General features: G+C 40.8%; 2 long non-coding RNA genes across 2 annotated transcripts; both read right to left on the reverse strand.

Moving 5' to 3' along the window:
• Positions 1–8,432: 8,432 nt before the first annotated feature.
• LOC106097337 (uncharacterized) lies at positions 8,433–15,982 on the reverse strand. Its single transcript, XR_003217333.1, has 10 exons — positions 15,903–15,982; positions 15,782–15,824; positions 11,950–12,060; positions 11,709–11,734; positions 10,446–10,710; positions 9,126–9,141; positions 8,949–9,036; positions 8,756–8,806; positions 8,615–8,668; positions 8,433–8,500 (listed from the first exon to the last, which is right to left on the reverse strand). It is a non-coding gene; the product is annotated as an uncharacterized LOC106097337 (long non-coding RNA).
• A 4,324-nt stretch (positions 15,983–20,306) lies between these two features.
• Positions 20,307–21,252, reverse strand: LOC112844596 (uncharacterized). Its single transcript, XR_003217335.1, has 3 exons — positions 21,211–21,252; positions 20,667–20,745; positions 20,307–20,344 (listed from the first exon to the last, which is right to left on the reverse strand). It is a non-coding gene; the product is annotated as an uncharacterized LOC112844596 (long non-coding RNA).
• Positions 21,253–23,104: the final 1,852 nt, after the last annotated feature.

Raw genomic sequence — 23,104 nt, forward strand, 5'->3', positions numbered from 1 at the left:
TATGTCCACTGTGAATGACCATCATTGACCAGAGGTGGTGTCTTATGGTGTCAGCTGTCAGTGAACTACAATCCTGTTTTGAGATCTCCTCCCAGGCACATCAAGCCCCACTAGTATCTTTCTTCAGGTGACCTGAATACGTCACGTGATGGGGTGAGGCAACCTCTCACAGCATTCTCACCCAAAATCTCCTGTGATAATTTCTGAATAAGCCAGAAGATGGAAATTCTGAGTTACCAGTTGAAAGGTTTTTTTTTTTCTTTTTTTTGTTGAACTAAACTGACATTTACCGCTTGGAAAGTCTGAGCAGACACACATACTGTGAGTTGGCAATCCAAGATGGCAGCACTGAACTTAAAACAACGGTAAAACTGTAAACTTTCATCTGAACTGCCACTCTTTTGTCTCTTTTTTTTTTTCTGCCTGTCCCGTTTGGATCTTTAGCCATCAGAATTGTTGTCTTAAGGCCAAGAAAGATGCCAAGCGGATTTACTTTACCAAGTGGATCATCATGGCCTTAGCATATTGGTCCGTTTGATTGACCTTTATTATAATTATGTATTTATTTTATTTTATTTTCGGTTGTTACAGACGGGACAGACATGACTGGGGGATAGGACAGGGAGAAAGAATGAAAGACAGAGAGGGAGAGAAAGAAAAATAGAGGGGAGAAGAGATGGTGAGAAAGGGGGGAAGAAAGAAAGAAAAACAAACAAAACACCTGGATCACCTGTATGGAGAAAAAAAACAGAAGAGAAAACAAACAAAAAAGAGCAACATAATAAACACAACACCATCACAATAAACTAGCTAGCAGTAGATAACAGTAGATACTAAATATTACATTTTATTGTGCAGCACGCAAGATCAACAGCGCACAATGTGCTTTGAGGTAGCAGCCAAGAAAGGTGTAGTTTGTGTCTGTGAACACCCGTGTGCACACCTGTGTGGATCACCATGCTTGTATTCCAAAGGGTTTCTCCATGTAACGATCTGCTAGGGAGTGTGGGGAGCCATAGCCCCGTCCCCCAGGGCATGAAGCAGGTATGGAGGAGATCCAGGCCCCAGAGTACGAGGACCCAAGGAGGACCACCAAAGCGGGGGGCAACCGTGCCACCCTCCTGGGAAGAGCTGAGTAGAGTAGAGCCCCAAACAAGAGCAGAGGCCAGAGGGGGTTGCAGTGGCGTGCCCGCGGGCTCTGCTGGCAGCCAGCTGTGCCAGAGAGGACCGAGCCTCAGGCCCAGAGGCCAGAGGCCTGAGGGCACCCCACCCCCGGAAGGGGCTCAGCCGGGCCACAGGCGCCAGGCCCCGCCAATCGGCCACCAGGAGTGAGCCGGTACATACATGAGCGCCCAGCCCCAGTCGACAAGAACCAGCAACACACCAATGTCTGAGGGCATCAGCCACTGGCAGGGAGTGTGGTGAGGGGAGATAGGCCTCCATACTTTGGAGGGCCTGAGATGTTCCCAGAAAGGTCGAGTCTAAGACCCAACCTGACATATAGACACAGACGAACAGGCGCACGCAGACACAAACGTGCATTCCCACCCCCATATACACAACCAAATACTCGGCACTCACCCAACGTGTAGACAGACACAAATAGACACTGCACAGACAATCACACTCCCCAAACATACTCTATATCCCAGGTCCAGGTACCCCCGCCCCCAGAGGGGCAAGCCGCACCTAGACCCAGGAGATGTAACCCTTCTCTCTGGGGTGGAGGCAAGTGGACCGCGTCCTTATCTGCAGGAGCAGGGAGGCCCTGCATCCCAGACCCCAATCTGACGGCCAGCACCTCCTCCCAGCCCCCCAGCCGACGGTTAACAGAACGGGAGTGAGTGAAGACCCCAGAGGTGACACGTCTTCAAGAAAGTTGAAGAAGTTTAGTCACTTTCCTTCCAAACTTCTTAGACTACCATGAGCTGAATGACTGAGAACCTACACAGACATTAAACCAGAAGTAGAAATGTGGCACATAGATACAGCTGTTCATACTGTTGCCTCACAGGAAGAAAGTTGTTGGTTTGAATCCACCAGCTGGGGCTGTTTGTGTGAAGTTTGCATGTTCTCCCTCTACCTATCTGGGTTCTCTCCAGGTACTCTGACTTCTCCCCACAGTCCAAAGTCATATATTATTATGTTAACTGGTGATTCCGATGATTACCTGCAGGTGTGAATGTGAACATGACTGGTTGTCTGTCTCTCCATAACCTGTCTAGGTGATCTTTCACACAATGAAAGCTACTATAGGCTCCACCCACATTAGAGTGCAAAAGGACAGCAGAGCAGTGAATGCTTTAAGGTGTGGTAACTTTGTGATTGGGTAGTCCCCTCCATATGAGAATGCCGTGTACCTCAGTTTCTCACTTCTTATTCTCAATATACAGTCTATAACATTAATAATAGTGAAACGCATGCAAACACAGCATCTATCCTTCATTCTGTCAAACACTTTCTTACAAAGGTTATGATTAAGGTTTGTTGCAGTATCATCTACACACACTCGCATACATGTTGATATCAAAGTGTTTTAGATTGTTTAACAGCAGGTGTGTTTCTCCATCCCTCCACTTTTCTGTGGGAAAGGTAAAATACATTAAGATGTTACTTCATGTTTTTATGTTATTTGCAGCTTATATGTTAACATAAGTGCAAAAATTTCAGTACATATCAATATGTCATGAGGTTGTAATGCCTGCAGATATGAAGTCTAAAATGGCCTAAGAACTTGGTCACTCTGTGATACTGCAGAGTCCAGCAGACAGTTTGGAGTCAAACACTGACGTCATCATCACAGGTGTAGGAACCATTTCTGTAACACCAGCCAAACAGACACAGTATCAGTAGGTATAGATGATTTACTGGCTCCTCTGTTGGTTACAAAGCAGTGATTATACTTTGGAGTTTTGTGTTATACTGTGAGGAACTGGCCTGTTTGGAAGTTGCAGTAAGAAGAAAAACATGTCTGTATATGATTTTGTGGACAGAGAGAGTGATGGATGATTTTATTTATTTCAGAGATAAATGAACATTTACAGCACGTCCATGCAGAGACTCTTAAAGACATGAGCGTGAGAAACAAGCTTTTCACCGTTTCTCTTGATGCCCACATGCTTTATTTATTCTTTAGTCCAGCATGTGTCATCACCACAATAAAGCTACTTTTAACCTGTTTTCACACATTGTCATACCTGCACATTTCCACTGTGCTGTGTTGACTTTAAAGAAGACAAACGTTAGACTTCAGGCTGAAACCACAGGCTGCATTTCCTCTTTTCTTGGAGGCCCAGACAGAAATTTTGTGGTGTCTGATTTTCAGCAGATAAAAATAAACCAACAACAGTCTTTTACACACATGCAGTCATCACAGTCTGCTCAGAAGAACAAAGATGGGTCAGAAAAGAACTAAAGGGTGACCTGAACCACTAGACTCACATGTCATATATACTTTTGTCTACACGCTGAGGCATCTGTCAATTAATATTAATCTGAAACATTATCACCCCCCTTTCTTTTCTTTGTGTGTGTGCTTGTATTCAGATTTGTGAAGTTGTGCCCTTAATCTTCATAATATCAAAACCCGGGAAACACAAGGAAGGTGCATCATGATGAGACCCAGAATCAAAACATTCAAGAAAAGTTGAATACACTAGTGTAGATAACACCCGGCAGTGTGGTAAATTGTGCTCAGAGAGCATCTGCACCCCATAAGACCAAGAAGCCAAGAACACCAGCATGCTGTGTGAGAAACATGCTTGAAAGTCAGAGCCCCTCTGGCATCTTGCCCACAGTCTTGTGGGTTCACATGGTTAGTGGGTCCTCTCTGTGGTTGACTGGCTGTTAACCCAGTGAGTGAGAGTTTCTCCCACTGCATCGGGCCGTATCCTTCTGCTGCACTAAAGGACAGTGCTGCAGCCATGTAGCTCTGCTCATGTCACGTGCAGCCTTCCCACATCACGTAATTTCTGGGCATGACCGTGGAGTCCATCAGAGCCGACATGTCCCTCACCCTGAATTGACAGCAGACCTTCGGGGTGTCCCTAGACCCATTTGGGCTTCACTCGTGGGTCAGCTCCTGAGGCTGAGGGCTCTACGGTCAATAGCTGTTATGTCAGTCATTGGTCGTCTCCTACATAAATATGCTGGAGCTGCAAGCTGTCTTCCTGGCACTCAAGCAGTTTCTGTCGCGACTGTTAGGGTACCATATTATCATCAAGATAGAAAGCATGGTCACAGTAGCCTACATCAACAGGTAAGGGGGCCGAGGGTCTCCCCTCCTCTGCATGATAGCTACCAGACTGTGGCAGTGGGCTCACCCTGTTCTACTCACTGAAAGCAGTTTATGTGCCAGGGCCATTGAACATGACAGTGGACATTACAATATGTCGAGGGGGAGCCCAATCCAAGAGGAGTGGAGACTCCATCCAGATGTGGTCCACCAGATCTGGAGCCGCTTCAGAGGGGCAGAAGTAGACCTTTTTTTCCCCCAGAGAATCGACACATTGCCATATGTTCTTCTCCCTGGAGACAACCTAGTGCACACCTGGCCACAGGCTCTCTCTCCATACTTCCTCCTCCAGTTATTCCTTCACTGGGTACAGACTGGGGAGTTGAGGTTGATCCTGGTGGCCCCTCTTTGGCCCTACATGCTAGTTTTCAGCTATCCTGCCAGTCATGGCCAGGACACCATGGAGCTCCCTGTTCTGATGGACCTCCTGTCCCAGGTGAGGGGGTCACTGTTCCATCTTTCCCCAGTAGGACTCAGGGTGACAGCCTGTACCTTGAGAGTGAGAGGCTCCATGCCTGGCCTGATCTAAAAGTGAGAATGCTGCAGGAGTTTTGTGCGCCATCCACCAGGACTGCCCACTGCTTTCTTTGGGGGCTGTTTGCCTCCTGGTGTGCGGTCCACCAGCTGGACCCCCACAAGGCTGCAGTTGACATGATCCTTTGTGTGCTGCATGCTCTGTTGGTCCAAAGGCAATGATGCAGGTGACACAGGGGTTATCCTCCGGCCTAACCCTGGGTTGCTGCTGATGACCCTGTTTGAATTTCACCTGTCCAAGTAAATGCAGAGTTACGAATATCTCCCACTGGGGACCTGCACAAGGAGACAGCTGGGAGCCAGGTTGCCCTGTGCTATCTCCGTGCTTTGGCACAGCATGTCTTGCTTACCCGGCCGTTTAGGAAGTCAGACCAGCCGTTTGTCAGTTTCCACTCTGGATTTCTGGGCAGACCCCTGTCTAAGTCTCGATTGTCCCACCGGGTTGTGGAGGCCATTCAGCAGGCATATCCCTATGAATGTTTCCCTCCGTTCAGATGTTCCCCTCCCTTTCAGAGTGCAGGCCCACTGTGTCACAATATTAAAAATTTTAATCACTTTCAGCCACTTTCATCAATAAGAAATGTTTCATCCTTTCTAAAAAATAACTTTTATTTTGATCTGAATTTGTTCTTTAGACACAGTTACAGCTACATTTACAACACACAGAGTTTTTTTTATTCTTCTGCAACATGCTGTGATGTAAATAATAGACTCTGAAGTCAAAGTCTTTATCCTTTATAATCACAGCTCTTGGAAATATTTAACACTCAGCCAAGCAGATTAATCCATTGCGATGAATAACTAAATTGCGCCCTATGTTGAATACCAGCTGTAAACACAACCCAATATTTATATGTCACAGGTGTTTCTGTATGGTAGATGGTGATTATATCTGAGATATGTTTCTGTATGGGAAAGGTGGAGAGTGACAATGATCTGACCGTCTGAAGTTACAGATAAATATAAATATACATATAAATTTATATGTGGTTTTGTGGATAGAGAGAGTGACAGATTCTCTTATGATTTCTTAATTCAAATATACATTTACAGTGACATGATGTGCTCTTCAAAGTACACACATACCCAAGGACAGGAACCTTAGAAACAGTACAACAGTATTTTTTTAAATGAAAATTATTAACCTGTCACCATAAGAGAGGGAGAGAGATCAATACACTACAAACAGTCACATGTTAGAGAGCACAGCTCATGCATTAAAAACCTTGTGTGCTGTCCATGGTGCTGAAATAATAACAGTTTAAAGGCCACCAGCTGTAAACACAGTCCAGTGATTGTACTTCTGTATATCTGTATATCCACACTGACACTTACCCTTATTTACTCTGGGCCCGCTGGTGGAAAATGTGAATGGTTCAGAAAAGAAGAGAAGCTGAGCTTTTCGGGGATACTTGGTGTATTACTTTCACAAGCTGCTGCTGTCTGAACACAGAAAAATCAACTCCCGCTGGGTTTTACCATGGCTGATCCACACTACCGTAACTCCTCGAGCAGTTGGGTTAAAAGAAACATTTCAAATGGTTACTGAAAGATGAGAAGACGAATGTTAAGAAACTTTACAGTGCATCATTAGAATGCACATGCAAAGATGGTCCAATCACAGGGAAGAATTGATGACACATGGAACAGAGAGGTGGGTGTGGAGAAGTGGCAACACCCAAAAATGCCTGGAAATTTATAATATAAAAGGGAGGATTTATGAAAAACTGAGTGGAATAGGCTCAAAAACCTTTTTGTACCAATTTAGTAGAGTTCATATTTAAAGTTATGTTGTGTTACATTTTGTTGAATATCAGTTTCAACTTAACTATAAATCTGAAAAAACAGAGTTTGTTTTTCTTTCCCACTTTAAACTGTGGTTCCACTCATAACAATACAATAATGTGAAATGACTGCCAGATATTGAACGCTGAGGTTATTCTGAAAAAAGGACAAAAGCATTCACTTATAGTTTGATTCTGAGAGTCTTACAGCCAAAATGACCAAATAAGTCCAGGTGGCTACTTGGTAAATAAAGGCTTTTTGACAGGACCGACCTTGAACACTGATGTCTCTCTGATGTGGAGAACAGATTACTTCTTTGTTCTGTTGTTTGTTCTGTTAGCAACATGTCGGGCAGCAATGAAGTGAAAACAGAATAACTAACTGAACATATCATAAATAATCAAACAAACAGCTGGTTATCAGTGTGAGAAACACACTCTTCACAGCTTCTCTTGACAACTATATGCTGATATTATTCTAAAGGAGAGTTTTCATCAGCTCTCACAGTGTGGTATTTTTCCCAGTACAGGTAGATGATATAAAAATGTGCAGTCCACACAGAGAACAAGTGCAGTGCTACAGGGGCACACCTGACACTTTATATCCCTTCAACTAAGGAAATATTTTATATTTATATTTGACAATATCAGCATGTAGTTGTCAAGAGAACACCACTGTGCTGTTATTGTCTGCATTTCTTGTTGCCTCTTTGCTAAAATAAGTCATTTACTGAACAAAACATTTTTCTCTTCAACCACAGGCTGCATTTCCTCTTTTCTGCAGGCTCAGACAGAAATCATGAGTCATTTTCAGCGGATTAATAAATAGGATGGAAACAACATCTTTATACACATATAAGCATCACAGGTCACTCAGAGGAACAAAGAAGTGTTGTGATATCATTTTGATTATTTTTTAAAGCACCACAATTATTTTACACACATCAAGCTGTTCACAGCATAAAAGACACAAACATCACCTACAGAAAACAATCATTTTGATCAAACACAATTTTTTCTCTTTCATGGCCTCAGTGATGACATGAATCACACTGTAAAATCTGAACATTGATTATACAGTTTTTGTGCGTCACGATTTGGCGAGAAATAATGTAATTAACATGAAAATTATGTATTATGAACATCTTAAAGAGATTTTTTTTAAATAAGAGACTGAAACAAACTCACAGAACCAAATCATGAAATTGTGTCATGATGGAAACAATGTCCCACACCATCCAACCTCCACTTCTTACAACAGAAATAAACACAATAGGATTTTAATACAAAGATGAACCATATTATCAGTCTTCTGACATTAAACCAAGAACATGTCATTGTTTAATATAACTGCTGTTGATCTGGATGCTGGCAGTTCTCTAAATGTTGTCAAAATGTTCTGAGTTGGATTTTGTTGCTGACGTTGTCCGTGAGTCTTGAGTTTTGCTGAAATAATCTTTTTATGGACCTGAAACAAAATCAGAACAAATACGACGTCAAAAGTGAAAAACAAAGAAATAATGGTGCCAAAGATGTGATGATGCTTTCTGACCTTTTACACTTTCATTCTTTAATCACACAGAACTGATCTCATCAGGGAAACTTACACTTTCTCACATTTTAGCTGCATGTGTTTGAAATTTAAGAGGCTAATTATTTTATTCAGACACCACAAGAGAAACATAACATAACTAAAGCCAATCATATCATGATTCAGCTCATCAGTTTCACAAAACTCTGAAACTTTAACAATGATGTCACACATTTTACTGCACATGTAATCTGATTACTAATGATTCAATGTCTGTAGAGTTCACATTTGTACCTGAGGCTGATTCAGGATTCACATTATTGTAGTCAGAGCTCTCCTCTGTGCCATCATGTCTGCCTGTTGTGATGATGGATTATTGTATTTAATAACATGGAGACTGTCTTCCTCTAAAATTACACAAGTTACAAAAACATTCAAACAATTATTACATTTCATGTTTGTTGTACTCACTCCTCTTATCAAGACCTTCAAGCTGAAATCCAGATGTGGCGTTGTTGTATTCATCTGCTGAGATAATGAAGTTTGATCAGTCAGATCAAATATTTACATTTCTTACAGCTCTGTTATTATCAAAGTTTATACTGTTTGTACCGCTTCCAGTGTTTCCAGAGCCTCTGATTGGTTCATAGACTGAAAGATCACCTACAAGTCATTGAAAATAGAAGTTACAAAAGAAGTTAAATATAATGATTTATTTTTGTTTTTATCTAATAAAAGATTTCTTGATAACAAACTGAGTGTTAAAAACTGTAATAAAGAGAAAAGTAATAATTTCTGGGCTCACCATGAAGAAGAGAGGAGTAAACCTGAGTTTGATCCTGATTGGCTGTTTGTTGTGAAGCAGAGCTTTGGTGCTCTGAGACTGAGTGAGACTGAAACATTTAGCAAATAATGTAAATTTAATGAGGAATAATTCAAAGTTCTTGTTGTGTTTAAAATGAAAATAAACTGCTGCACCAACCTGTTACAACAGGGTTCTGTAAAAAACACAAACATTATTACATCAGTTTGTTTAAAAGTGTCACAGCTTTAAAATAAATTATTTTTCCTGTGAATTGTTAATCAGAAAATCTCACTCTTTATCTTTCTGTAACTGAAACTAGAAAATTTCAGGTCAGAGCAGGAAACAAAGTCACGCTGAGCAGATCACATGATCACAATGCCAGCACAAACTCTGAAGTAACTAATGTGTTTAATTTTAGGTCACATAAAGAAAAAAATGATCTCACCCACTTTGAGTCAACTCCTCCTGTGTTTAAATGACTTGACTCCCCACAACGAACACATCAACACAATCCAGTCTCTTAAAATGTTGACTTCAGTAAATCTGCTTTACAAACTTTTACTATATAAATATGTCAAACATGTCAAATCTTCATATAAAGAAACAAAAACTGATGTTTACATTGAGATTTTCTGTTTCCTGTCAGAAACTGTCAGCATGACTCTGCTCTGTGGTTTCATATTGTGACTCCTGTTCTACACTACTTGCAGTGTTAGTTGTAGAGTTGCTGCAGAACTAATTGTGAATTCATGTTGATTTGGAGTTTGCTGAAAGTTGTTCCACAATTGGCATACCAGTTATCTTCTTGGTGTGCTAACACATTTTTTGGTCGATGGGTCAGTTGAAGGCCCCTGCGTACGAGTCGTAAAGCAGCCCATTTGTTTATTTTCATTAGTGATATTGTATTGTCCAATTAAATCTCTCAACACAACTGTCCCCTATCTTTGCTGTGGAGCAGAGTTTAGAGAGTGTAGAAGAAGTAGTAAAAATATGGAGCTGAAGAGCTGAGACAGAAAACATAAAAATAAATGCAGTAAAATGTGTCAAATTAATGACACGTTAGCTGTCGGGGCTGCTGCACCATCAGTTAGTACTAGTAACAACCAGTAACCAGCCCTCACAGTCACAGGAGGCTGCTGCTGTTGCACCAGGAGAGGAGAAGTGGAGGGACAACAACACCAGAGTGAACAAACAGAGGAAGGTGAAATTAACATGTTAGAAAATAATTAGGAAAGGGGAGATCCAAGAATTCAAGTAAAATGAATGGCTGCTTTGACCATCAGCCTCTGCTAACATTGAAGTTCAGCTCATAATTGTGACCTGCTGCAGAAACTCACTGTGTGTCAGATGGTTTGTCTGATTTAATTTCAACTTAAAGTCCTTCAAGGGTGCACTGATACCAGCATCAAATACTGGGTCACACATCTCTTGTTTAATCCTCCTCTCAGCTGATGCTGTGCTGGTATGTTACAGAATGTGTCCCATTCAACAACTTACCACAGATCTTACTATCACACTTTGGTGTGACGGGTTTGGATGAAACACTCTCTGTATCTCTGCTGGAGATGCAGGTAAAACTGGCAAAGTTCTCTTTGGTGCTGACAAATGCAAAAAGCTGTGCAGAGCTGTCACTGGGATTACTCTTGTTGATGGTGAGCACACTGACTGGTTCAACACTCCAGGAGAGGTTAACACCCTCATCCAGAGAAGAGCAGGTCACCACCATTAAACAGCCACTTTCTACAGATGTGCTCGTGACTATCTGGATCAGGGGTCCCCAATCCCTGTCCACGAGGGCCGGTGTCCCTGCAGGTTTTAGATCTCACCCTGAGTCAACACACCTGAATCACATGATTAGTTCATCACCAGGCCTCTGGAGAACTTCAAGACATAGTGGGCGTTTATCAATATGCGTACTTGTGCGTACTTGCGTTCTCGTGTACTCGTGATACGTCATCAGTCGGAGACCAAGTACTGTTCCAATTCGAAGTACGCATCACACCGAGAACGCGAAAAAGTCCCGGATGTGTTCTCGATCCACCCATTTTATCGAGCATGCATCGGTGTAGACTTGGGACAGCTATATATCCCAGAATGCATTTCGTCCAAAACTCAACAGCGGACTCCCGGCACATCGCCCCCCCCCTCCCCTCCCCGCCCCGCCCGCTCGCGGTCTTCTCACTACTCAGGTTAAAGAAACCCCAGCAGCTGTCTATAGTATTGAGTGTCCACTAAAATAGAAATAAAAGTGTTCTAACATCTCACCTGCTTGTTTTTATTAAGGTATGTACACGTATGTACATGTACACTATTTTTATTAATAGAGGTTTCACTACTGAGGTTAAAAATGATATATAAGTTACTTAGATCACTTCTAAATGTTAATGTTTGGTTTATTTCAGTGTTTTATTTGTTCCTGACTAAACTGGTTTGGCTGTGATTAAAGTTAAGCTTCATAACATGTTACTCACAGTTAAATTAAGAGGGGACGGCAGTAAAAACTCCGGACCTGTGACATCATCACGTACGCTGGTACAAATCACGAGTCCGTGCTCGCGTTCTCGGCAGGTACGTACTCCCGTGCGTTCTCGGCGGGTACGTACTCACCGAGCACGCGAGTACGTACTCGCGTACTTGGGCATTGATAAACGGCCGTTGAGAAGGTAATTTATCCATTTAAATCAGCTGTGATGGATCAACAACACATCTAAAACCTGCAGGGACACCGGCCCTCGTGGACAGGGATTGGGGACCCCTGATCTGGATGGATGGCTGCTGGAGCTTTTCTGCAAGGATGAAAAGTGAAAATGATAAATTCACACAAAGTAAAGACAAGTCTGTGTAGGTTAATTTAAAACCATGCAGTATATTTGATTGTAGATGGCTAAATTTGATATTTATGCAGCATGTATGTATGTATTCAAAATAAAGGCAAGTCTGTACTGTGATAATGGTTGATGTGTGTTTATTATTAACACAGTTTTATTTACACATCACTTACGTTTTGCTGAGAGTTTAATCCTATTTACTTTGCCTTCACCCTCACTGTTGAGGAGGTCTACAGTGTATTCACTGGCATCACTTTCCTTAAGGTTGTGAATTGTTAGGTCACCTATAGAACAAAATACATTGGGGGGAAAAAAAAAAAAAAAAAAAAATCAGTAAAGAAATAAAACTACAATTCTCTTGCAATAAAAAAGCTGATAAATGTCACCTGATGTTGTGTTAAGAGCAGTGCTGGGCAAGTTACTTTGAAAAAGTAATTAATTATAGTTACTAGTGTGGCAGCACGATGTGGGGATAGAATAAATACTCTTCACAATTTAAAAGACAACGCCACCCTGGGAATTTCACCCAGAGAATACTGGATCTAAATAATGCTAATTACCAGGAAGGCAATACAGAGACGTGGTTCAATGATAAAACAGACAATAGTTATTTAAAAGAGCATATAAAAAAAAAAAAAAAAAAAAAAAAAAACACAAACAAACAAAAAAAACAAAAACACCACACCAAAAAACCAAAAACAGCATAAATATCAATATCATACTATTCTCTTTGGCTCTTGGCGAAGGCGGTTGCACTTTTCTCCTCCTCCTCTCCCTTATCTTCCCTGCTTAGCCTCTTGCGTCCTTGTCTAGTCTCGTGTATTTTTGTATTACTTTTCCCTGAAACATTCTCTCACAGTCTGTTCTCTAAAAGAGGAATTATGGATTTGATCAACTGGTCCCTGAATGTGTTACAGGTACCGGGTGGCAGCACCTGTGGACAGCTATATATGTGTCCTGTAAACAGGAAAGAAATGATCAGACAAGGAGACGTGGCTTGCCGTTCCTGAATACTCCGCCATTATTTATTTAAATTCACAATTATGCACTCCTTTTATTACTTTTACAGTATTACAACTGTGTATTTACTTATTCCTAAGCATAGCTCACACATTTTCCATATGTGTTCTGTTACCAACTAGACAAAAAGGGAATTAACACATTCCAACGTCATCAACATGACCAATATCCTTGTAAGACTTTGTTCAAAACGAATCCCAACAAGACAAATCTATAAATCTCATATAGTTTGAAAGAATGGCGTCATCAGCACCATCTTGACATGTGCACTGAATTCACGGAAACACTTCATGGCAGAAAACAAGGGACTAAAACAATACAGAATAACGGTGGAGCCGATCACTAACATCACAGAGCATAAGGAGGTGTGTGACCCAAACTAACATGCTAACCATAGCATGCTACTAAAGCTGGAAACAAATACTTACAAAAGTCTAATTTATTGTACTACACAACGTTGTGCGCTTTCAGTTTACAACCATAATGGTTAATCTATGCTATATAATGGATGTAATTGCTGTTATATTCTATTTCGGGCACGATACGAACCTGTAAACAGGAAAGAAATGATCAGACAAGGAGACGTGGCTTGCAGTTCCTGAATACTCCGCCATTATGAGAAAACAGCGCGGAGCATGCGCTTCAGGCTGCTAACAACAGGCCAAACCATGGTCTCACACTGCCACCTACTGGTACAAAAATGGAGCGTCCGCTACAAATATGCCAGGGTAGTTACCAAGTTTCCTGTTAAAATTACTGTAGTTATTTAGGGCATTCCAAAATGGAAATATCACTTACATTAAAAGTAAAATTACTTAAATTAATTCACATAAATGTGATCATACATTAGTGGGTATCACAAATGCAATTGACACCCTTTTCTCAAAGAGAAGTCTGGGCTCGGGTGAGCCTGAGTGTTGAAGATATCTACCTATTCGGAACCATGATAACAGGGTTCTTGCTGATCGGAGCTGGCTTGGCCCTGGCTTATCGAAGAATTAAGAAAGCGGAATCGGCTGTTCAAAACCCCACAAGGCTGCCCGCTGGGATTGAAACGATGGGACGAGGCGCGAGTTCTCAAAATGGGCTGATTGAGTGCAGCACGGATAAGATCTTGGAGAAGCTTACGGCTGCCGTGAATACTCAGAATAAGACCTCTGAGCGCAAATTGGATTACATCTTGGAAAAGTTCAGTGCGGTCGTGAGTTCTCAGAATCTGCTCTTTGAGCACAAGAATGACAACATCATGAAGCGTAAGTTTGATAACATCATGGAGAAGCTCACGGCTCTCCAACAGGAGATTGAGAGACCAGTGTCGGACTGTTAAGAGCTTTGAAATTCATATGAGTTGTTCGCACTAAAGTAAAAACCACCATCACTTCATGCGGATACCCCTTCGGCGCCAGCTGTGGTCTCAAGGCTGGAGCTGAACAAAAACACCCTGATAACAGACTGTGCTTAAACTGTTTCTTCCTATTCTACGCAAGGACACCTGGGTTGGCTGGAAGACTGTTTACTTAGCCTAGCAGGGCGAAGGACACTGTCTCAGCTGAACTCTGGACACACGGACACACACACACGGACACACACACACGGACACACACACACGGACACACACACACGGACACCCTTTCCAAATGCCTTCGATGCTTGTCCCCTCCCGAGGAAGATGGCGGTCGACTGGACCAGCTCAGACATGCTGCAGCACTGGATGCACTGTCTACACCGGCTCTCTCTTACCCTTTACCCACCCCTGTTGCTTGTCTTGTGTTTCTATGGTGTATTGATAGTCATGTGCTTTGTGCTGAGGTGGGTTTTTTCTGTTATCAAACTGTTCTCCCATTAGGAGCTCAGTCTTAGTGGAGTTTTTTTTTTTTTTTCTCTCCTCCTCTCACCTCATGTTATGTATTTTCGTTGTTTTTTCCTATCAGCCTACCTCTCTGACATGTCTTCCCAATGTGTTGTTTGTGTAAGTTTGGTCAGAAGGTTCCTTTGTAAGTGCGCATGCGCCATTAGCGTGCTGCCTGCTATAACCCTAATTTCCTTTGGGATTAATAAAGTATTCTGATTCTGAATATACAAATATTCTAAGAAGTATTCAGAGCCGAGGCTTACCAGTGGAGGGGCAGGGATGCCACGCACAAAAACAACTCAAAAAGAAAAGAAAACTCACCAATACACAAGTGCAGCACACTATCACACACTCACACTAATAAACTAAAAATGCAGTTGTGTAACACTCAAAGGATCCCACCACCAAGGCACCCCAGTCTCCTCCACCTCAGGCCCTCCGCATCTGAATAAAAGAAACAAAGAAAATTATAATATAGTCCAACAAAACTAATATGCACACGCTGGGGATAGCCCAACTGCAGGAACACACTAGTGATCTGCAGCTAGAAAAAGGGCCTCCTACTAGTGGTGTAACAAAAACCCAAACTACAAATCAAAACAACAGAGAGACAGACATACGAACTAAATAAAACTTTAAATCTGGAGCAGACGGAGTCGCCGTATTACTCCAAATTGCTGTCCGCCCGACTACTTTAATTTAACCATTCAGTCAATCGACATGCACGCCAGCCGACTCCCGTAGCCGGCATGTATGTAGCCGCTGTCCACGCCGACATCCACTCCTGGCGGCAGCAGGAAAAAAGAACTGTCGCAAACGGAAACAGACGGTAAAAGGCAAAGCAGCAGCACTTCTGTTAGCGTAGCGTAGTGTAGAAAAGCCGTAGCGACCCTGCTATAAAGCTACTGGCCGCCCACTAAGGCCCACACTTCCTGCAAAGCATAATGAGTGTTTACTATAAAAGAACAATAAAAGGCAGAGATCGTAACAAAACTGAGTTACATACCAATTAAACAGCGTCGAGAATCGTAAACAGAGTGGCTCATAGGAGGCTTCTACAGCTACGACCTATAAACAACACTGGTTTACCACCGAGTGAAATAATGTACGCACTGCACCGAGTAAACACATACCAGCCACGATGGAGGCTTCAGGAAGGTAATCCGCGGGTGATCTCTGTAACACGAACACCACAATCAACACAAGTACTGCCAATTCAGGCTGAGGCAACTACGACATGTACACAGCTCCTACCGGCAACACCGGGGGAAGTCGGGTGACCGAAAGGAGATAACAGGTATGCGATTCGGGGATGCTGAGATGGCCACTATTTATACTAGCACCCCCTAATGCGCCTGACTGAAAGTGGGATGAACCAAGACATAATATTCATCCTGCCACACTAGTTACTTCTTCAAAAAAGTAACTGAGTTAGTAACTGAGTTACAAGATTCTAAAAGTAATTAATTACTTGAAAAGTAACTATTGCGTTACTTAAAAAAAATGTTTAACCCTCTGGGGTCCAGGGTATAGTTGGCGGTTTTTAACTACTTTTGATTTGACCTCTGCCATTTCACCTTTAAAAACTATTTATTTGCCTTGTTTGGTATCATTCTTTTCAGCACAACCTCACGTGTCTGAATTTATTTTGACATACTGTATTAACACAATTGATCTAAAATCAGACAAAAAACATAAAAGTAGAAAAAGTTATATTTTTTACTGTAACAACCACAAACATGTTTAACGAATCATATTTCATAACTTTAAATGCAAATATAAATTGTCAATTTTAAAATCATGTGCACAAGTTTTGGAAACAACAAAGTTATTTGAAGCCATTTACCTTTTACCCCCCTTTTAAATAACTTTTTCAAACTATTTACATAACAATCAGGTGTTCTGCATTCAATAAGATGCCACACAAATTATTTGTGTCACTTTAAAAAAAGAATTTCTGTCCACTATAACGGAGAACATCACAAGCATCACAAGGTGTATCACTCCTGTTTTCTACCTGGAGACAGCACACTGCAAACCCGAACAAGTTGACTGAACTTAAAACTTTTGTGGAAACCGATTACCTCAAAAGATTTAAGTACACAAACTCATCCCGTCTAAGTATGGGGGTACTCAAAATTTGTATTTACACTGCAAACCTGAACAAGTTGACTGAACTTAAAACTTTTGTGGAAACCGATTACCTCAAAAGATTTGAGTACACAAACTCATCCCTTCTAAGTATGGGGGTACTCAAAATTTGTATGTAGTGTTAACCTAAAAATTTAAAATTATATCCTATATTTTATTAATTGAGCGTTACTCAAAGACTGTATACTTTAATTTCAATATTTTTGTGTTTCTTGTAGTTTATTATTTTGATGCAACACAATGCAATTATATTACAACCTAAACTCAAATGATATGATTATTATAAGATATGTATGTTCCAATGTTTGAGTGTAGACTACTAAACAAAGCACAGAAATTTAGTTACTTCACATTTAGTTTATTTAACATTTTTTCATGAAAAAAAAAAACCCATCACAAATGTTTTTATCAAACCACTAACATGGACATGGGCACCGTAAAGTGCGCATTATAAATTCAGTGTAGAACATTTAAATCACAAAAGACGACATCAGTCCTAATTCTCAAAATATACAAAAATGCACAACAAAAAGTCAAATACTAATCACCTTTTTTCAAAAATAGAAATGAAAAACAATTTTTGAAAATGGGTAAAAAGAAAGACGATAAGCTTCCAAATAACCAGAACAGGCAGTCAAGTATAGGAAAATAAGGTAAACTGATGGAGTTAAATCCACCCAAAGCCTGTAGTAAACTTAAAGTGCTTCAAACAAAGTGCTCAGTAACAGTGCATGTCCTAACAAACATCGCCTTATATTCCTTCCAGAACTACTCCTTCAGCAACAAATCATTTTTAAGGGCATGTAGGCAGGGTTTCAGGGGTTTGCCGTCATCAAGCCCCATGAAGATTTTTTGGACAAAGGTAAATGTGTGAACCAGCTTCCTGGGGTAGTCTAAATGCAGAGCATAGATCAAGCCAAACAATAAGGCAAATGCATCTGAAAATCCGGGAATATCACGCAGCACCAGGTCGCCTTCCACCACAACGGCCATGCTTGAGGAAGTAAAATGGACAGGACTGGTCTGGGAAGCACCGTCGGTAACCACTGTGAGAAGGGCAACTGGAGTGTCAAAGAGGGTCGACTCATCCAATGTGTCCGCCTGGAATAGACACAGTATCAATAAGTAAGGTTGGTTTGAGAGAATGTGGCAAGCATGACCTGTAATCTAGCAAAACATTCAGCAGTGTAGTGGGTTACTTTGTAACGAGTTAGGGTACTCTACTTTTTTGACAAATGTACATTAATGTGTTAGCTTCTTGCATTACATAATTAGTATGTTTGTTATTTGTCAATAAAAAAGTAATTTATCATTTCATGACTTTATCCCAAAAAGAAACTAAATCTTGACTTCAGCCTGGTTTTGGGGCCACCTGCAGTCAAATTGTATTTTAAAAATCCATGGTGTTTTATCTCACTAGCACAATTTAAGTAATGCAAAAATACACTTACATTACATGTCTTAAAGAATTCTGGGTCCCCTTCCCGCAGGTATACAGGAAGGGCATGAAGCACTGCAGTCCGTTTCACGTTGACATCAGGCGTCTCCTAAAAAGGGAAAAGAAAAGTTCATTGAACACAAAGTTTTCAGGTGTCATTCTTTGGGGAGAATACATGTTTATGAAACTGCATAGCATGTGACTCTACAGAATTTTGGAGACATTTCGTTTGAGACACAACCTTTCTGTCTCTGATGACAAAGAGTCTGTTTCTTACCCATTTGACAAAAATCCTACACAGTATTTTAAAATACTCTTCTCCAGATCAGAGCTGTAATCTGTATAGAACACGGATGTTCAAAGCAAGGAAAAATTGAGTTTGTATCAGTGAAACTTTTAATTTGTGTTAATTTTATCATTAGCAATAGTCACCTGAAGATCATAATGATTCAGGATGGTTCGCAGAGCCTCCGATATCTTGCCAGTCCGTGCAGCCTTCTGTCTGTATAGAGCCATAAGTCGTGGTGTGTGTCTGTCAAGTTCAGCGTAGAACTGGTTCCGCAGGTTGATGTTTGTGACTCGGTGGAACTCCGCACAAATCTAAAATAAAACAGGAACAAAAACATCCAACATGAAGCCAAATTACTGACCAAATTTACATCTTATAAATTGCCCAACTTCTGTCTAACCTTGTTTTATAGATGTCCTATTAAGTTTTTAAAAAAAATTGGACCAGAACCACAAGCACAAGTGTATCACAAAGCTGAAATATATTTTATTTGTTATCTATTATTTATTTATTTATGTATTATCTGAATCTGAAGAGATCTGCTGAACTTGCATTGTTTCATGTTAAACTGAAGAAGAAGAAAAAAAATATATCAAAGCACAGATACCTGAGAGTCAAATCGCAGAGCAGGCCATTTCTCTAAGAAGTTCTTCACCATTGGGCTGTCTTGAACAATTTCATGGCGACGTAGTGCGAAGGCAGTCTGCATCAGTTTTTCAATCATTACTTTGTTGGGCTCAGTCTTCTCAACCTCATTTTTTATCTGGACTCTCATATCCTCCAAACTGACCTGATCTTCTCCTCTTGGAAAGTTTGGGAGGTAGTTCACCTCAGCTCTTCTGGCTCTTTTTATGTTTGAGCGGGGATGCTCTCTTTCAGGGTTGTTAACACTCCTCCTGCCAGCGTTGACAGACACCTCCACACATCCAGATCTGGCTAGCTTGGTGCGATAATTTCCCATCTTGAATTTTAAACTGGTCTTCCAACCATAACTTCCATTCGTACTTCCAGGCTCTTTAAGACACGGATGAGTGGTAACAAGAGCTTCTGCTGCCAAACCGACATCTCTATCACTCGGATAAGCTTTGAAGGTGTGCATCACTGAAGCCATGGTCTCCAAGATGTTGTGCTTTTGGGCTCGAGTCAACCTCAGATGTTTTCCAGACATCTCAAAGGCTCTATTTCCCTCCTCAAGGAGATGTTCAACTTCGTAAGAAAAGGTAGGTACTGGGAAAGTGTCAGGCCAACACTTCAGACGCTGAGCTAATGGCACATGAGGAAGGATGTCTGTATCAGAACTTGCACATGAACTGACATCACTTTCAGATCTCACTACTTTTAGTGTGCCCTTCTCCGGCAACTCTTGAATATCCAGTAGGCAGGTAAGTTGCCCATCAAAGTCGGGGTCTTCGTATTGTAAGGTAAACTCAAAGTCCAGCCTTGGGTTGAGCTTCTCCCGGAGTATGGTGATTAGTTCTTCCACCGACTCAGGCCGCTTAGTTAGAGAAACCTTTACAGCAACATCTGTGGTGACGTGAACTCTCAGAAGGTACTTTTGGGAAACTGCCATCATCCTATGAACAAGAATGAAACAAGGAATGGAGATGATTTTTAAAAAATGAATAGTCTCATATATAAGAACACTGTACATCATACCATTAACCTTATTATGGTCAGTGATAATTGTATCGAATTGAAAGTACACTGTACATTTCATGACAAAATAAACACTTAGCATGGCAAAAAAACCTTACAATTACTGCTGTTTACTTTGAGTGCAGTCTTGAATTCTATGGCCGATCATCCAACAGTCCAAAACTTAGGTAAGAATGTCAGATGTTACAAAGTCACAGGCCATCATTTCAGTTAGTCATGGTAAACAGTAACCCTCTTTCAGTTTTAAGTTTTTACCATATAATCAACATTGTCTCATTGTCACAAAATATAATAGACTGGATGAAAGAAGTACAAGGTAATGGTAATGGGGGGAGCCATGAAAATATATCTTTTCAACATGATTCAGTGTGACAAAGCAGGGCCATGTTTTTTTTTATTTTTTTTTTAATGAAACAGGTCTTTTAACCTACAAATGTTTTAATGGCCATGAAGGAAGGACTCTTCAATAGATCTTTCAACTCACCTGTGTTTACTGTCTCCACCTGAAATGACTTGCAGTCGGAATTTTTTTTTCTTCGGTCTTTTTTTCTTCGGTCGTCAGCCTTGGAATAAAAAATAAAAATATTGAAAACCTTATCAGCACACTACATATACAACACCTTGCTATATTTCAGTCTGGGTATTACTTTTAATTGTTTAAGATGGAAGTTGCCACTGCTAGCTACGTCACTTTTGAATGATGCTACTGAGAAGACAAACACCTGCCGAACAATGAGGCTGCTTTTGTAAAAACGCCAACTTTCTTGCTTTGGCAAGGGGTCGTTAAAATATCACTAGGACCCGTTCTTTATGTCTGATTCTTATTAAAACTGTGTTTTAATCGGTTAAAACTGTAAAACTGACGACATAATCTATGTTTGAAAAAGAGTGCGAACAACTATTCACCACCTGGGTCTGTGCTTTTTAACACAACAGCGCATTCGAAAAGAAGTTCTTGGCTGCAACATATTAATATACTTGCTTTTTTACGGGAAAAATATACACAACGAAGGATCCGTTTTACTTACAAGTTTCTCCAAATGTGCTCTCCAGTTGCTCGAGAAGGGCAGACATATTGAACAGAATTTTCTGTCAACGTCGTTCAGGTTAGAGAGAAAACGTCATGACGTAGTTGACGTACACATGCGGAGCTCGGAAAAAAACATTTACTCAAAAATCATAATTAAGACAGCAGTATTTACTCTTAACTTCTAAGCCATGTACAATTATAATTGTTTGAATCGTTAACAGAACAGAAAAGTTTTAAGTTGTTTCAACTTTGTGAGAAATTTCAATTGTTATATACACATACTTTATAAGTCAGGTAGACTGTTGGGGTTTACAGTGCAGTCACCTCATTGTTCTGACACAAAACACAAAACTATCCACAACACTACACACTAACTACACAAGACAACACATTAACTACACACTCCAAACACGCTAAACGTCACAAATCTGTCACATCTCAAAACTCGCTCTCTCTTTCTTTTTCTGCTCTCTCTCTCTCTCTCTCTCGCCGTCACTCCTGAAACTTCCCCCTCTCCCTAAACAACCTCATGTCATGTTGCCATATCATTTTTGATTGGTCGACATGGTGCATTTTTCCACCAACATGAAAGGGCTGTTTTTTGTTTTTGTTTTTTTAATTTTTGGTCATAAGCAGAAAGTGCTTGCTAGCGCTGTCCTTAGACAGTAAACGTGACGAAACTATTCAGGAAAAAACGCTGCATATATATTGTTTATCATGACTCTGGTTTTACGTGGCCTATCAACACAATTTTAAAACTGGTATATATCACCTTGTTGCTTTATCATCTTTAAGTGGTCATATGATTGGCTTACCACGACTACTTTATTCTTCCTCAGTCAAACAGCAGCACTCATGCGATTGTTTTGCCCCCTTAGCTCCAGGTGTTGTGCCAGAAAGTGAGTGCGCAGCTGCTTAAAGCTGTAGTGCCCAGATTACTTACATAGACAGCTACTTCCCTGCAACTGATATAAGGTGCAGTAAGCTAAACACAGCTTCAACTGTCTGTTTGTTGAAAAATAGTAACGCGACCGCACCGCATTTTCTTGTTAGTAACGGTTAACGGTAAACGGTATCTTTAACAGATTTATTTGGAATTAAAAAAAAATAAGACTAAGGCTCCCAGATAGCAAGGAAACATTGAAACAACGTTGAGTCAATATCAGGCGACGTCATTGAAGCAACGTTGAAGTGTGACGTTGACCCAACATCACTCTTGCACCCATTTTTAACGTTGAAACAACGTCAGGTTTTGATGTTGAATCAATGTTGAAACCTGACATTGATTCTACGTTATATTTTCTAACACTGTTGACATTGAAACAATGTCAGATTCTGATATTGAAACACTGTTGAGCTATGGTATTGATTTTCCACCTCTTTCGCACAGTTGCTTTTTATTGAAAAAAAAAAACAAAAAAGGTCAATAGACATGTATCATTTGCAAAATACTTTATTAAAAGACAAAGTTTCCTATTTACATTTCTATGTTTCACGTCACTTTTTATTATTTACTCCGGGATGGGGATGGATGATGTGCGTCCTGCGCGCCACCCGTACGATCTGGAGCATATCTGAGCCATTTCTGGACTGCTTGAGCAAAGACCAACTCAGACATAGAGTTCGCCCCTACCTGCTGCGCCAGGCCATCTAGGACAAAAATAGACACACACACAAAAAAACAAAGACAAAAAAAAAGGGAATTAGAGCACATGAATAAGGTCTTGTTAATTGTCTTCAGCAGGGAGAAAGTATGTAAACTCCTAGGCTGATAAACATGAAAGTCACCAGGCGGAAATCAGCAAACTGTCGCATTTGATTCCCAAAGAGCTATAAGCTGAAAATGTGATATGTCTTAGCATGGTGTGCCGTGTATCCTTTAAAAAAAAAAG

The sequence above is a fragment of the Oreochromis niloticus genome, unplaced genomic scaffold (genome assembly GCF_001858045.2).
Source record: "Oreochromis niloticus isolate F11D_XX unplaced genomic scaffold, O_niloticus_UMD_NMBU tig00000402_pilon, whole genome shotgun sequence".
NCBI lineage: Eukaryota > Metazoa > Chordata > Actinopteri > Cichliformes > Cichlidae > Oreochromis > Oreochromis niloticus.